This window comes from Anomaloglossus baeobatrachus, unplaced genomic scaffold (assembly GCF_048569485.1).
Source record: "Anomaloglossus baeobatrachus isolate aAnoBae1 unplaced genomic scaffold, aAnoBae1.hap1 Scaffold_356, whole genome shotgun sequence".
In the NCBI taxonomy this organism is placed as follows: Eukaryota; Metazoa; Chordata; class Amphibia; order Anura; family Aromobatidae; genus Anomaloglossus; species Anomaloglossus baeobatrachus.
The window spans coordinates 47,618-63,585 of NW_027442917.1; the positions used below are offsets into that span (position 1 = coordinate 47,618).

General features: G+C 49.7%; 1 pseudogene; it reads left to right on the forward strand.

Moving 5' to 3' along the window:
- Positions 1-11,292: 11,292 nt before the first annotated feature.
- LOC142272823 (uncharacterized) overlaps positions 11,293-15,968 on the forward strand; it is a 119,170-nt pseudogene continuing 114,494 nt past the window's right edge.

Sequence of the window (15,968 nt, forward strand, 5' to 3'; positions counted from 1 at the left end):
GTCACAGACACACCTAACCCAGGTCAAGGCATCACCATATATCCAGGAAAATACATCTGTTATACTAGCACTGAGGGGAACACATTTGTGGGTAATTTCACAGAGGAAAATTGCAGCAGATATAGTAATGCCACCAGAGAGGACCTGGTCAACCAGACCCAGTCCATTTCTGATGTGTTCTGGATATGTGGGGACATGAAGATCAGAACGCATTTAGAAGGTGAATAGATGGGGGAATGCACACTAGCCAAAGCCATAATGCCCTTCTACATAGCAGCAGAAGGAGAGGAAGACCTAACGTCAGAAGAGCTACACAGAACAAAAGGAGAGACAAATCCCGAACCCAAAGGCAGTTTTGACCCCCATGTTTACATTGATGCTATAGGAGTCCCAAGGGCGGTACCAGAAGAATTTAAAGCCAGGGATCAAGTCAAAGCAGGTTTTGAGTCATTCATACTACCTCTAGTGACCATAAATAAAAACGTAGACTGGATCAATTACATCTATTATAACCAACAAAGATTTGTCAATTACACTAGAGAAGCTCTTCAAGGTTTAGCAGATCAGCTAGGCCCTACATCAATAATGGCGTGTCAAAACAGGATGGCCCTTGACATGATACTGGCAGAAAAAGGAGGTGTTTGTAAAATGGTGAAGTCCGCGTGTTGTACCTATATTCCAGATAATACAGGTCCCACCGGGAAGGTTACGGTAGCCATAAAAAAGCTAGCTTCTCTACAAAAAGAATTAAAAAGGAATTCAGGTGTAGAGGATCCCTGGGACCAATACTTTTCATGGATGAAGGGATGGCAGAGATGGCTAGCTCAGATAGGCATAGTGATCCTTGTTGTCTTAATTGTTGTAGCTATTGTTGTTTGTTGTGTTTTTCCCTGTATAAGGAAGATGATCGAGAAAGGAGTAGAAACGTCAGTCCCCACTTTCCTAGCTCAGGAGGTCGGCTATTCTGTAGATATAGAGCAGCTAGGCCCCCTTCAGTCTTTCACAGTCCCCAGCTAGGCAGTCAGAGTAGGGCGAGTACATCAGGCTCCAATCGAAGTCTGTACCAATGGGGGCAAAGGCTTAGCATTGCTCGTATAGCGGGCAGCAAAAAGAAAAGAGTTGCAGCCAGGTATTGGAGACTGATGGGTTAGGAGTAGGGTCAGAAGGTTAATAAAGTATTTAGGGGGGACTGTTGAGGAGGACCTTTTTATCAAATACTTAATTAACCTCTTGACAAGGGATTGTGGGAAATATGTCGATTTGCCTTATATAATTCAGGTTTCAGATCATACACATGACACAGATATAAAGATGGCCGCCATTTCCTGTTATCCACACCTTGCTTGGAATGCAAGGAATGTCCAGATGAAAGAAGACCACCATATAAGGGAAGACCCCTGGTCAAGCTAGAAGACCAACCCACAGATCAGATGACATCCCAGACCAAACCATCAGCATGGATCCACTAAATGACGTCCCTCCCATCGTCATGGTTTCATCCACTGGTCAGACCCGCCCATCAACAGCAACACAGATCTCCCCATTCGCTAGCCCATGAACTGTCCCACTAAATGGGCATATCTGAACTTGTGTACGCCCCTAGCCTATATCAAGAGGACGCATGAGTCTCCTCAGTCTGTTCGGTGCCATTTCTAGTGACCAAGAAGAGACTTCATATCCGACTGTGTCTGGTGTGAATTCTTTTATGCATGCACTTGGCCTATACCAATTTGGCCAGGCAGTAGGCAACTAGTGATCTCTGGTTAAGAGTTCACCCTAACATATGTATGTATGTCAGTATATATGACTGTCTAGATTTATGTCTGTTTATACGTGCTTTTGTGAATTTGTCTTTAAATATATATGTGTACGTATGCCTGTATGTGTATGTATCTGTGCATGTCTATGTGTGGATGGGGCCCACTGAGACTCTTTCGCCCAGGGCCTACAAAAACCTGGAGCCGGCCCTGCGTGTACCAGTCATGTATTCTCCTGTACACTGTACAGGGGCGTACCTTTGGGGGGCATGCGTCATATTTGCCCCTGCACAGCAATCAGGGGGACACAATTGGAAAGTGTGAGGCAGCAGTATGGTGGGAGAAAATTTGTAAGTGGACAGTATTGAGAAAGAAAAGTGTAAGGGGCATAGAATTGAGACTGGTAGTGGGGGGGAATAAGCAGTATCGAGAAGGGGCAGCATGGTGGCCAGTGTGAGGGCACAGTATGGAGGGCACAGTATGCTGAGGAGGGGGAATGTGAGATGGAGGTACAGTATAGTGACTGGATAGTGAAGGAGATGGGGCAGCATGGTGGCCAGTGTGAGGGCACAGTATAGAGGACACAGTATGCTGAGGAGGGGGAATGTGAGATGGAGGTACAGTATAGTGACTGGATAGTGAAGGAGATGGAGCAGCATGGTGGCCAGTGTGAGGGCACAGTATAGTGGACACAGTATGCTGAGGAGGGGGAATGTGAGAGTGAGGTGTAGTATAGTGACTGGATAGTGAAGGAGGTAAGCAGTATAGAGAAGGGGCAGCATGGTTGCCAGTGTGAGGGCGCAGTATGCTGAGAAGGGGGGAATGTGAGACTGAGGTGCAGTATTTATATCTAAATGCTACAGTTCGTGCTCTACTGTTATGGTTAAAATGTTAACGTTATTGGGCCCCCACCAGATTTTCTGCCCAGGGGCCCCCACCAACCTTAATCTCGCCCTGCCTATTACACATACTGTCCACCTACTTTTGGACCACCCTGTATATGTAGATATGTGTATATATATATATATATATATATATATATATATATATATACATATATACTGTATATATAACATGTGTGTGTGTGTGTGTGTGTATATACAGGGGTGAGATTCAAATTTTTAACAGGTTCTCTGTAAACCCCGCCCATTTGAAAACCACACCCATTTTGTTAGCCACACCCGTTTTCACGCACTTTTTTTTTCAACCAAAAAATACAAATAATTCAAAGTAAAATCTCCTTCCCCTCCTCTACCTTTACTTTCCTGTCCAGCACCAGTTGTTCCCGTCACTGTCAGTCACATTGTATTAAATGGTTTTTCTACAGTTTTTAAAAATTATTACTAAAGGAGCCCTGCTAAAATTGGAATGGACGACCTTCCCCATACAGATCCCATCCCATGTGGCTCCTTTCCCCCAACAGATCTCATCCCATGTGGCTCCTTTCCCCTGCAGATCTCATCCCATGTGGCTTCTTTCCCCTGCAGATCTCATCCCATGTGGCTCCTTTCCCCTGCAGATCTCATCCCATGTGGCTCCTTTCCCCCTACAGATCCCATCCCATTATGGCCTCTTTCCCCTGCAGATCCCATCCCATTTTGGCCTCTTTCCCCCTGCATCCCATTATGGCCTCTTTCCCCTGCAGATCCCATCCCATTATGGCTTCTTTCCCCCTGCAGATCCCATCCCATTATGGCCCCTTTCCCCCTGCAGATCCCATCCCATTATGGCCTCTTTCCTCCTGCAGATCCCATCCCATTATGGCCTCTTTCCCCCTGCAGATCCCATCCCATTATGGCCTCTTTCCCCCTGTAGATCCCATCCCATTATGGCCTCTTTCCCCCTGCAGATCCCATCCCATTATGGCCTCTTTCCCCCTGCAGATCCCATCCCATTATGGCCTCTTTCCCCCTGCAGATCCCATCCCATGTGCTCCTTTTCCCCTGCAGATCCCATCCGATTATGGCTTCTTTCCCCTGCAGATCCCATCCCATTATGGCCTCTTTCCCCCTGCAGATCTCATCCCATGTGCTCCTATTCCCCTGCAAATCCTGTCCCATATGGCTCCTTTTCCCATATATCTCCCATCTTATGTGGCCTCTCCCCATATAGCCACATATAGCTCCCATCTTATATGGCCTCCTCTCCCGATATAGCTGCCATCTCAATGCGGCTCCTCTCCCTGCTTCCCTGCATCTTCGGCTCACTGAACGCTTACCTGCTCCAAGCACCAGCGGCCTCTCCTCTGTCTTCCATCCTCCGCGGCACTCTGCACACTGACGCTTACAGACGGCAGGAGGAGGAGCTACCTACCCACGCTGCCATGACCTCTCTGCATCAGCGCGTCGCTGCACGCCGGGTCAGGGAGCAGACAGGCTCCACTGAACCCGGAAGTGCGGCGCGGAGGTACGGGGATTCATTTGTGTTAGTCTTAAAGACACTAACACAAATGAATATAGGGAACCGGATCGCCGCAGCTGTTTCTTGCCGCTTCGGGGAACCGGCTGCTATTTTAACAATCGGTTCTCCAGAACCGGCTGAATCCCACCCCTGTGTATACTGTATATGTGTGTGTTTGCATATGTGTGTATACAGAACTGAGAGGCTCCTGAATTCAGCTCCACTCTAGTGGTGTCTATGAGGCGCTGTCTAGATTGGAGGTGATGCTTTGATGGAGGGAGATCCTCAATATATCACCTCCATTCTAGTCCCCTCAGTACAGAGCCGTCTACACTGGAGGCTGCAGTCACCTCACAATATCACCTCCATTCTAGTCCCCTCAGTACAGAGCCGTCTACACTGGAGACTGCGGTCACCTCACAATATCACCTCCATTCTAGTCCCCTCATTACAGAGCCGTCTACACTGGAGGCTGCAGTCACCTCACAATATCACCTCCATTCTAGTCCCCTCAGTACAGAGCCGTCTACACTGGAGACTGCAGTCACCTCACAATATCACCTCCATTCTAGTCCCCTCAGTATAGAGCCGTATACACTGGAGACTGCAGTCACCTCACAAGATCACCTCCATTCTAGTCCCCTCAGTACAGAGCCGTCTACACTGGAGACTGCAGTCACCTCACAATATCACCTCCATTCTAGTCCCCTCAGTACAGAGCCGTCTACACTGGAGACTGCAGTCACCTCACAATATCACCTCCATTCTAGTCCCCTCAGTACAGAGCCGTCTACACTGGAGACTGCAGTCACCTCACAAGATCACCTCCATTCTAGTCCTCTCAGTACAGAGCCGTCTACACTGGAGGCTGCAGTCACCTCACAATATCACCTCCATTCTAGTCCCCTCAGTACAGAGCCGTCTACACTGGAGACTGCAGTCACCTCACAATATCACCTCCATTCTAGTCCCCTCAGTACAGAGCCGTCTACACTGGAGGCTGCAGTCACCTCACAATATCACCTCCATTCTAGTCCCCTCAGTACAGAGCCGTCTACACTGGAGACTGCAGTAACCTGACAATATCACCTCCATTCTAGTCCCCTCAGTACAGAGCCGTCTACACTGGAGACTGCAGTCACCTCACAATATCACCTCCATTCTAGTCCCCTCAGTACAGAGCCGTCTACACTGGAGACTGCAGTCACCTCACAATATCACCTCCATTCTAGTCCCCTCAGTACAGAGCAGTCTACACTGGAGACTGCAGTCACCTCACAATATCACCTCCATTCTAGTCCCCTCAGTACAGAGCCGTCTACACTGGAGACTGCAGTCACCTCACAATATCACCTCCATTCTAGTCCCCTCAGTACAGAGCCGTCTACACTGGAGACTGCAGTCACCTCACAATATCACCTCCATTCTAGTCCCCTCAGTACAGAGCCGTCTACACTGGAGGCTGCAGTCACCTCACAATATCACCTCCATTCTAGTCCCCTCAGTACAGAGCCGTCTACACTGGAGACTGCAGTCACCTCACAATATCACCTCCATTCTAGTCCCCTCAGTACAGAGCCGTCTACACTGGAGGCTGCAGTCACCTCACAATATCACCTCCATTCTAGTCCCCTCAGTACAGAGCCGTCTACACTGGAGACTGCAGTCACCTGACAATATCACCTCCATTCTAGTCCCCTCAGTACAGAGCCGTCTACACTGGAGACTGCAGTCACCTCACAATATCACCTCCATTCTAGTCCCCTCAGTACAGAGCCGTCTACACTGGAGACTGCAGTCACCTCACAATATCACCTCCATTCTAGTCCCCTCAGTACAGAGCAGTCTACACTGGAGACTGCAGTCACCTCACAATATCATCTCCATTCTAGTCCCCTCAGTACAGAGCTGTCTACACTGGAGACCGCAGTCACCTCACAATATCACCTCCATTCTAGTCCCCTCAGTACAGAGCAGTCTACACTGGAGACTGCAGTCACCTCACAATATCACCTCCATTCTAGTCCCCTCAGTACAGAGCCGTCTACACTGGAGGCTGCAGTCACCTCACAATATCACCTCCATTCTAGTCCCCTCAGTACAGAGCCGTCTACACTGGAGGCTGCAGTCACCTCACAATATCACCTCCATTCTAGTCCCCTCAGTACAGAGCCGTCTACACTGGAGACTGCAGTCACCTCACAATATCACCTCCATTCTAGTCCCCTCAGTACAGAGCCGTCTACACTGGAGACTGCAGTCACCTCACAATATCACCTCCATTCTAGTCCCCTCAGTACAGAGCCGTCTACACTGGAGGCTGCAGTCACCTCACAATATCACCTCCATTCTAGTCCCCTCAGTACAGAGCCATCTACACTGGAGACTGCAGTCACCTCACAATATCACCTCCATTCTAGTCCCCTCAGTACAGAGCCGTCTACACTGGAGGCTGCTGTCACCTCACAATATCACCTCCATTCTAGTCCCCTCAGTACAGAGCCATCTACACTGGAGACTGCAGTCACCTCACAATATCACCTCCATTCTAGTCCCCTCAGTACAGAGCCGTCTACACTGGAGGCTGCAGTCACCTCACAATATCACCTCCATTCTAGTCCCCTCAGTACAGAGCCGTCTACACTGGAGGCTGCAGTCACCTCACAATATCACCTCCATTCTAGTCCCCTCAGTACAGAGCCGTCTACACTGGAGGCTGCTGTCACCTCACAATATCACCTCCATTCTAGTCCCCTCAGTACAGAGCCGTCTACACTGGAGACTGCAGTCACCTCACAATATCACCTCCATTCTAGTCCCCTCAGTACAGAGCCGTCTACACTGGAGACTGCAGTCACCTCACAATATCACCTCCATTCTAGTCCCCTCAGTACAGAGCCGTCTACACTGGAGACTGCAGTCACCTCACAATATCACCTCCATTCTAGTCCCCTCAGTACAGAGCAGTCTACACTGGAGACTGCAGTCACCTCACAATATCATCTCCATTCTAGTCCCCTCAGTACAGAGCTGTCTACACTGGAGACCGCAGTCACCTCACAATATCACCTCCATTCTAGTCCCCTCAGTACAGAGCCGTCTACACTGGAGACTGCAGTCACCTCACAATATCACCTCCATTCTAGTCCCCTCAGTACAGAGCCGTCTACACTGGAGGCTGCAGTCACCTCACAATATCACCTCCATTCTAGTCCCCTCAGTACAGAGCCGTCTACACTGGAGGCTGCAGTCACCTCACAATATCACCTCCATTCTAGTCCCCTCAGTACAGAGCCGTCTACACTGGAGACTGCAGTCACCTCACAATATCACCTCCATTCTAGTCCCCTCAGTACAGAGCCGTCTACACTGGAGACTGCAGTCACCTCACAATATCACCTCCATTCTAGTCCCCTCAGTACAGAGCCGTCTACACTGGAGGCTGCAGTCACCTCACAATATCACCTCCATTCTAGTCCCCTCAGTACAGAGCCATCTACACTGGAGACTGCAGTCACCTCACAATATCACCTCCATTCTAGTCCCCTCAGTACAGAGCCGTCTACACTGGAGGCTGCTGTCACCTCACAATATCACCTCCATTCTAGTCCCCTCAGTACAGAGCCATCTACACTGGAGACTGCAGTCACCTCACAATATCACCTCCATTCTAGTCCCCTCAGTACAGAGCCGTCTACACTGGAGGCTGCAGTCACCTCACAATATCACCTCCATTCTAGTCCCCTCAGTACAGAGCCGTCTACACTGGAGGCTGCAGTCACCTCACAATATCACCTCCATTCTAGTCCCCTCAGTACAGAGCCGTCTACACTGGAGGCTGCTGTCACCTCACAATATCACCTCCATTCTAGTCCCCTCAGTACAGAGCCGTCTACACTGGAGACTGCAGTCACCTCACAATATCACCTCCATTCTAGTCCCCTCAGTACAGAGCCGTCTACACTGGAGACTGCAGTCACCTCACAATATCACCTCCATTCTAGTCCCCTCAGTACAGAGCCGCCTACACTGGAGGCTGCAGTCACCTCACAATATCACCTCCATTCTAGTCCCCTCAGTACAGAGCCGTCTACACTGGAGACCGCAGTCACCTCACAATATCACCTCCATTCTAGTCCTCTCAGTACAGAGCCGTCTACACTGGAGACTGCAGTCACCTCACAATATCACCTCCATTCTAGTCCCCTCAGTACAGAGCCGTCTACACTGGAGGCTGCAGTCACCTCACAATATCACCTCCATTCTAGTCCCCTCAGTACAGAGCCGTCTACACTGGAGACTGCAGTCACCTCACAATATCACCTCCATTCTAGTCCCCTCAGTACAGAGCCGTCTACACTGGAGGCTGCAGTCACCTCACAATATCACCTCCATTCTAGTCCCCTCAGTACAGAGCCGTCTACACTGGAGGCTGCAGTCACCTCACAATATCACCTCCATTCTAGTCCCCTCAGTACAGAGCCGTCTACACTGGAGACTGCAATCACCTCACAATATCACCTCCATTCTAGTCCCCTCAGTACAGAGCCGTCTACACTGGAGGCTGCAGTCACCTCACAATATCACCTCCATTCTAGTCCCCTCAGTACAGAGCCGTCTACACTGGAGACTGCAGTCACCTCACAATATCACCTCCATTCTAGTCCCCTCAGTACAGAGCCGTCTACACTGGAGGCTGCAGTCACCTCACAATATCACCTCCATTCTACTCCCCTCAGTACAGAGCCGTCTACACTGGAGACTGCAGTCACCTCACAATATCACCTCCATTCTAGTCCCCTCAGTACAGAGCCGTCTACACTGGAGACTGCAGTCACCTCACAATATCACCTCCATTCTAGTCCCCTCAGTACAGAGCCGTCTACACTGGAGGCTGCAGTCACCTCACAATATCACCTCCATTCTAGTCCCCTCAGTACAGAGCAGTCTACACTGGAGACTGCAGTCACCTCACAATATCACCTCCATTCTAGTCCCCTCAGTACAGAGCCGTCTACACTGGAGACTGCAGTCACCTCACAATATCACCTCCATTCTAGTCCCCTCAGTACAGAGCCGTCTACACTGGAGACTGCAGTCACCTCACAATATCACCTCCATTCTAGTCCCCTCAGTACAGAGCCGTCTACACTGGAGGCTGCAGTCACCTCACAATATCACCTCCATTCTAGTCCCCTCAGTACAGAGCAGTCTACACTGGAGACTGCAGTCACCTCACAATATCACCTCCATTCTAGTCCCCTCAGTACAGAGCCGTCTACACTGGAGGCTGCAGTCACCTCACAATATCACCTCCATTCTAGTCCCCTCAGTACAGAGCCGTCTACACTGGAGGCTGCAGTCACCTCACAATATCACCTCCATTCTAGTCCCCTCAGTACAGAGCCGTCTACACTGGAGGCTGCAGTCACCTCACAATATCACCTCCATTCTAGTCCCCTCAGTACAGAGCCGTCTACACTGGAGGCTGCAGTCACCTCACAATATCACCTCCATTCTAGTCCCCTCAGTACAGAGCCGTCTACACTGGAGGCTGCAGTCACCTCACAATATCACCTCCATTCTAGTCCCCTCAGTACAGAGCCGTCTACACTGGAGACTGCAGTCACCTCACAATATCACCTCCATTCTAGTCCCCTCAGTACAGAGCCGTCTACACTGGAGACTGCAGTCACCTCACAATATCACCTCCATTCTAGTCCCCTCAGTACAGAGCCGTCTACACTGGAGACTGCAGTCACCTCACAATATCACCTCCATTCTAGTCCTCTCAGTACAGAGCCGTCTACACTGGAGACTGCAGTCACCTCACAATATCACCTCCATTCTAGTCCCCTCAGTACAGAGCCGTCTACACTGGAGGCTGCAGTCACCTCACAATATCACCTCCATTCTAGTCCCCTCAGTACAGAGCCGTCTACACTGGAGACTGCAGTCACCTCACAATATCACCTCCATTCTAGTCCCCTCAGTACAGAGCCGTCTACACTGGAGGCTGCAGTCACCTCACAATGTCACCTCCATTCTAGTCCCCTCAGTACAGAGCCGTCTACACTGGAGACTGCAGTCACCTCACAATATCACCTCCATTCTAGTCCCCTCAGTACAGAGCCGTCTACACTGGAGACTGCAGTCACCTCACAATATCACCTCCATTCTAGTCCCCTCAGTACAGAGCCGTCTACACTGGAGACTGCAGTCACCTCACAATATCACCTCCATTCTAGTCCCCTCAGTACAGAGCCGTCTACACTGGAGACTGCAGTCACCTCACAATATCACCTCCATTCTAGTCCCCTCAGTACAGAGCCGTCTACACTGGAGGCTGCAGTCACCTCACAATATCACCTCCATTCTAGTCCCCTCAGTACAGAGCCGTCTACACTGGAGACTGCAGTCACCTCACAATATCACCTCCATTCTAGTCCCCTCAGTACAGAGCCGTCTACACTGGAGACTGCAGTCACCTCACACTATCACCTCCATTCTACTCCCCTCAGTACAGAGCCGTCTACACTGGAGGCTGCAGTCACCTCACAATATCACCCCCATTCTAGTCCCCTCAGTACAGAGCCGTCTAGTGTGGAATTGATATAATGAGGTCCTCAAAAAAGTATGTACTGAGAGAGCCTCAAAATATCACCTCCATTCTAGTCACTTCACTAGGGAGCCCTGTGGAGGCTGCAGTGAGGATCACAAAACATCAACTCCAGTCTAGAAGCAACCCTCACAGATCTGCACCGCACTGAGGAGGCCACGCCCCTTCCGGTGACGTCTGTCCCTCGAAAACTCAACTTCACTCCAGACGCTAACCCGGAAGCAGCAGTGCTCTGACTCCTGTGCAGAGGGTTAAGCCTAGAATGTACGGGCTGCAGTCAGGTTATGGGCGTGACCGTTTGGGTTAGGGGCGTGGCGATGTGTTTTCCTGTCCTCTATAATCTTGCAGGCTCCGCCCCCTGCACCCCCCCATCTGGAGCTGTTACCCCCAGACTCCGCCTCTATTATAATCACCTCTGTGCCCACGTGGTCTTAGAATAAACATTGCTTTTCTGTCTGGAAAGTTCGGGCTGGAAACATCAGGCTGCATTGTGACCACGCCCCATCACATGACCTGTGACGTCATACCTGTCAGGAGCCCGTACATTCTAGCATCTCCCCTGTGCAGAGCGGACGGATCCTGACCCTGAGGTGGGGAAGATTCAGCTTTTCCTCATTAGTTATAGAGCTGAGGTCACACTGGATTTTGGGGGAAGAAATAAAAGTGTCTCCTGTCACTACTGGGGGCTGCAGCTCGTGTATATATCACAGGGAAGGGGCTGAAGCTGCAGCACAGGGCTGTGGAGGCTTCCATAAGGAAGGGGGATATGGGGGGGCTACACAGGGCAGGGGGCGATGCTGTGGAGGCTTCCATAAGGAAGGGGGATATGGGGGATACACAGGGCAGGGGGCGATGCTGCATATGGGGGGTGGCCTTACACTGGGCGATGCACGTTGGGGGGGCTTACACTGGGCGATGCTGCATATTGGGGGACTTAGGCTATGTGCGCACGTTGCGTAAATACATGCAGTTACGCTGCACTTTGTAGCGCAGCGTAACTGCATGCGTCCTGCGTCCCCTGCATAATCTATGGAGATTGTGCAGGGGCCGTGTGCACGTGGCGTCTTAGAGCGCTTCGGCTGCTGCCAGAAGCGCGCGTTCTAAGAAGTGACATGTCACTTCTTCCGTGCGCTTTGCCGACAGCCCCTGCCCTGTCTACGGCAGGAGCTGCAGGCAGAGCGCATGGAATCGGCTTCACTACGGACATTTTCTGCAGCGATTTGAAGCGCATGTGTGCTCTTCAGATCGCTGCAGAAATTTCTGCAGTGAACTGTACGCAACATGCGCACATAGCCTTACACTGGGTGATATTGTACGTTGGGGGGGGTCTTACACAGGGCAGGGGGTGATCCTCCATGTTGGGGGGGTTTACACTGGTCGATACTGAATGATGGGGCACATCCAGGGTGGGGACTGTAGGAAGGATGGATGGGGGCACATCGGGGTGGGGGCTATAGAAGTCCATGGCTTATCATATTTCTCTTTCTCGGTCTATGACATTCGCTCACACACCGCGCTGCTATCTCCACTGCGCTCTCTTCTTCCTTCAGCAGGATATATATTTTCTCTTCCTCCTTCATGGAGCTGAAATCCCGGGAAGATATCATAGTCTCCTGAAGTGAGTGTCCCTCACTGCTGTGTCCCTCGCTGCTGAGTGTCCCTCGCTGCTGAGTGTCCCTCGCTGCTGAGTGTCCCTCACTGCTGAGTGTCCCTCACTGCTGAGTGTTTGGTGCAGTGTAGCAGCAAGTGGGTTTCATCCTTCCTTGGCCTCCAGGTCAGTGTTGGCACAGTCTGTCCTCCCTGGGCTTGTAGCTCTGCTTGTGTGGGAATTGATGGCTAGACTGTGGGCACGGAGTCTATATTGGCTCATAGTCCTGCGGTCTCTGGGGTCTGGGGGTTTCTCCAGATATGGGGCCAGTCTGTAGTCTCTGGTACGTGGTCAGTTTCTGTGAGGTGTTGATATCGGTCCTCCAGTCACTGACACCTCTCCTGGCCCTCGTCTACCATCTTCCTGATTCTGGCTTTTGTCAGGCTGCTGTGATTGGTCATTTTGTCCTGTTGGGTTTGGGAGAGCTGTGCCAGGGGTCCTGGTTCATCTGGACCACCTATATGTATCAGGGCTTTATGGTGATGGGAGCGTGGATTGTTATTCTGTAGGTGAGACTGACATGACAGTGCCCTCTTCAGAGCTGCTAGGTGTAGAGGGAATCTGCCCAGCTCGGCCTGACAGGCGCTGTTGGAGGTGCTTTGATGGACCTGGAGAAGGCGCTTACAAAATTCCATGTTGAATATTTCTGTTGGGCTGGAATCCCACCTTGATCAATCTGGGTAAGTGTGAGGGCCCCAGACTTCACTGCCGTACAGGAGGATTGGGGTGATGATGGAATTGAAGCTTTTTAGCCAGACCCTCACTGGTGGCTTCAGATGATAGTTTCCTTCGGATGGCATAGCAATCTCTATTGCTTATTTGAAGCTCCATGTTTGGTAAATTTCCAGGCCAAGGCCGGTGTATTTGCCCTTTCCTGTAAGAGCGCAGTTGTTTAGGACAAAGATTTGTAGCTTGTCTTGGAGGCCTTTCTCAGTTGGTGTCAGCAGCAGGAGGTCATCTACATAGAGCAAGAATTTCACCTGGTCATCATGGAGGGTAAGACCTGGAGCTGTGGAACATTCCAGAGCAGTGTACACTCATTAATGTTAATATTAAAGAGCGTTAGACTGAGGCTACATTCACATGACCGTCCTGTTTTTCCGGTCCACAAAAAACAGTCCTGTTATTTCACGGATACATCCGCGTAACATCAGTTCCATTCCGTATATGGTCCGTGTGACATCCGTGTGCCTTCCATTTTTCACAAAAAAACAGAAGCAGCTAGAAAGTTAAATAGGTGAATAGCCATAGATAGAGGGATAAATAGAGAGATGAATGAATAGAGGGATAGATAGGATAGATAGATAAAAGATGAAAAAGACATAATGTCCCACTCCCCAGCATTTTGCAATTTTGCACCCTTTAGCCTTGTATTTAGCCAAAAAATCAATAAAACCCGATGTGAGGTCCCCCCTATTTTTTGTAGCCAGCTTGGGTAACGCAGACAACTGCAGCCTGCAGACCACAGCTGGTAGCTTCACCTTGGCTGGTAATCCAAAACAGAGGGCACCCCATGCTGTTATTTTAAATAAATTAAAACAGAAAACATGGGGTCCCCCAACATTGGATCACCAGCCAAGGTACAGCGGATAGCTGCGGTCTGGTATTCTCAGACTAAGGAGGTCCACAGTTATTGGACACTCCCCAGCCTAAAAATAGCAGGTCGCAGCCGCCCCAGAAGTGGCGCATCCATTAGATGCGCCAATCCTGGCACTTTGCCCCAACTCATCATCTTATTTCCCTGGTGTGGTAACAAGTGGGGTAATATATAGGGTTGATATGGAAATAAGCCATTCTTCTATCGTTTACACTCACACTGCAGGGGTTCTCGGTTTAGGAGCTTTTGATGACATTGTAGGACTTCCCTCCTATTCCGCTCTCCTGATAAAGAACAAGCCCGGGTGCCACACTGAGTCAAAAGCCTTTTTAAAGTCAACAAAACAGGCGTATAGCTTCACGTACTTTGTTTTGTGGATGTGGTTCTGAATGAGACTGTGCAGGGTGTAGATGTGGTCCGTGGTGCGGTGGTTTGGCACAAACCCTGGTTGGCTCTTGCTGAGAACATTGTGCTCGGTGAGGAAACTGAGGATCCTCTTGTTCAGGAGGCTGGTGAACAGTTTTCCCAAGTTCCTGCTGACACGTATTCCTCTGTAGTTGGCAGGGTCTTGCCTGTCCCCGCTCTTGTGGATCGGTGTGATGAGGCCACAATTCCAGGTATGAGGGAAGAAGCCGGCACTCAGTACAATATTAAACAGTTTAACCATTCCAGCTTGTATTTCCGGTGGGCTGTACTTCAGCATCTCTGGGGGGATTCCATCTGAACCACTGGCTTTTTTACTGGCTTTTGGAAGAGATTCTCTGCAACTTCCTGTAATGTAATTGGTGTATCCAGAGGGTTTTAGTATATTTTTTACTTTCTCCTCCATCGCCTTTAGTTTTGATGTTCTGTTTTCCTGTTCTTGGCTTAGTCCTTCTTTTGGGATGTCTTTGTAGAGGTATCTGAAGTACTGAAGCGAGATGTTACCATTTTGTATATGGATGTTGTTGGTCTTGCTCTTTGTGTCCATGTGACTCCATAGTTCCCAGAAGGAGTTGTCTTGGAGGGCGTCTTGGAGTTGGCTAGGTTTGGTAGAGATGTAGCTCTGCTTCTTCCTCCTGAGGATGGTTTTGTGCTGCCTTTGTATGGTGTCATCGGCTTCCCTCAGGCCCGGGTGTTTGGGGTCTCTGTGTTTATTGTTGAGGCTGTTCTCTGGGTCCTTCGTACGGCTTTATATTCTCTGTCACACCAACCATTGATCTGCTCTACTTTTGGCCTATTATAGTTGACATGTGTAAGGTTGGACAATTTGGCCATGGTGTAGAATATTTTGTTGAGGTCTTTTGTAGTTAACTCACTCCTTCTGGGTTAGACTTGTAGCTGTAGAAGTTATGGAGCTTCTCTTGGATTTCGGGCCTGTTGGGAGCCTCGTTATATTTTATTGCTGACTGTTTTTTTGCCAGGTCACTCAGCTCATTGAGGTTACCTGCAATCACCGGTGGAGGATTGTGGGAGCTGTAACCTGAATGATGTCATCACAGCTCAGTCATTCTCTGCCTGAGGCTGGAGTCACACTTGCGTATGAAAAATTTGGTCCGATTCTCATGCCGTAGAGTTGGATGATTTGTGTCACTTGTCATCCTTGTGCTGTCCCTGTACACTCAGTTTTTTTCTCAGCAGCTTTTAGTCATTTACAGGACCTTTTACAGGACCATTTAGGCTATGTGCACACACTGCGTTTTTTTGACGCTGCATTTTTTTAGCGCTAAAAATGCACAAACGCAGCGTCTTTAAAAACCGCATGAAAAAACGCATGCTTTTTTACGGCATTTTGGTGCGTTTTTGGCTTTGTTTTGCTGTGTTTTTGCTCACTGCGTTTTTCTGCGTGTTTTTTTTATCAACATTGCCATTGCCATTAAAGATTGTTGGAAAAAAAAAGGTCTGATGTCATTTCCTTCTTCCATATATTCTTCATTCTCCACTAGTGTATGCAGGAGAGCAGACAGC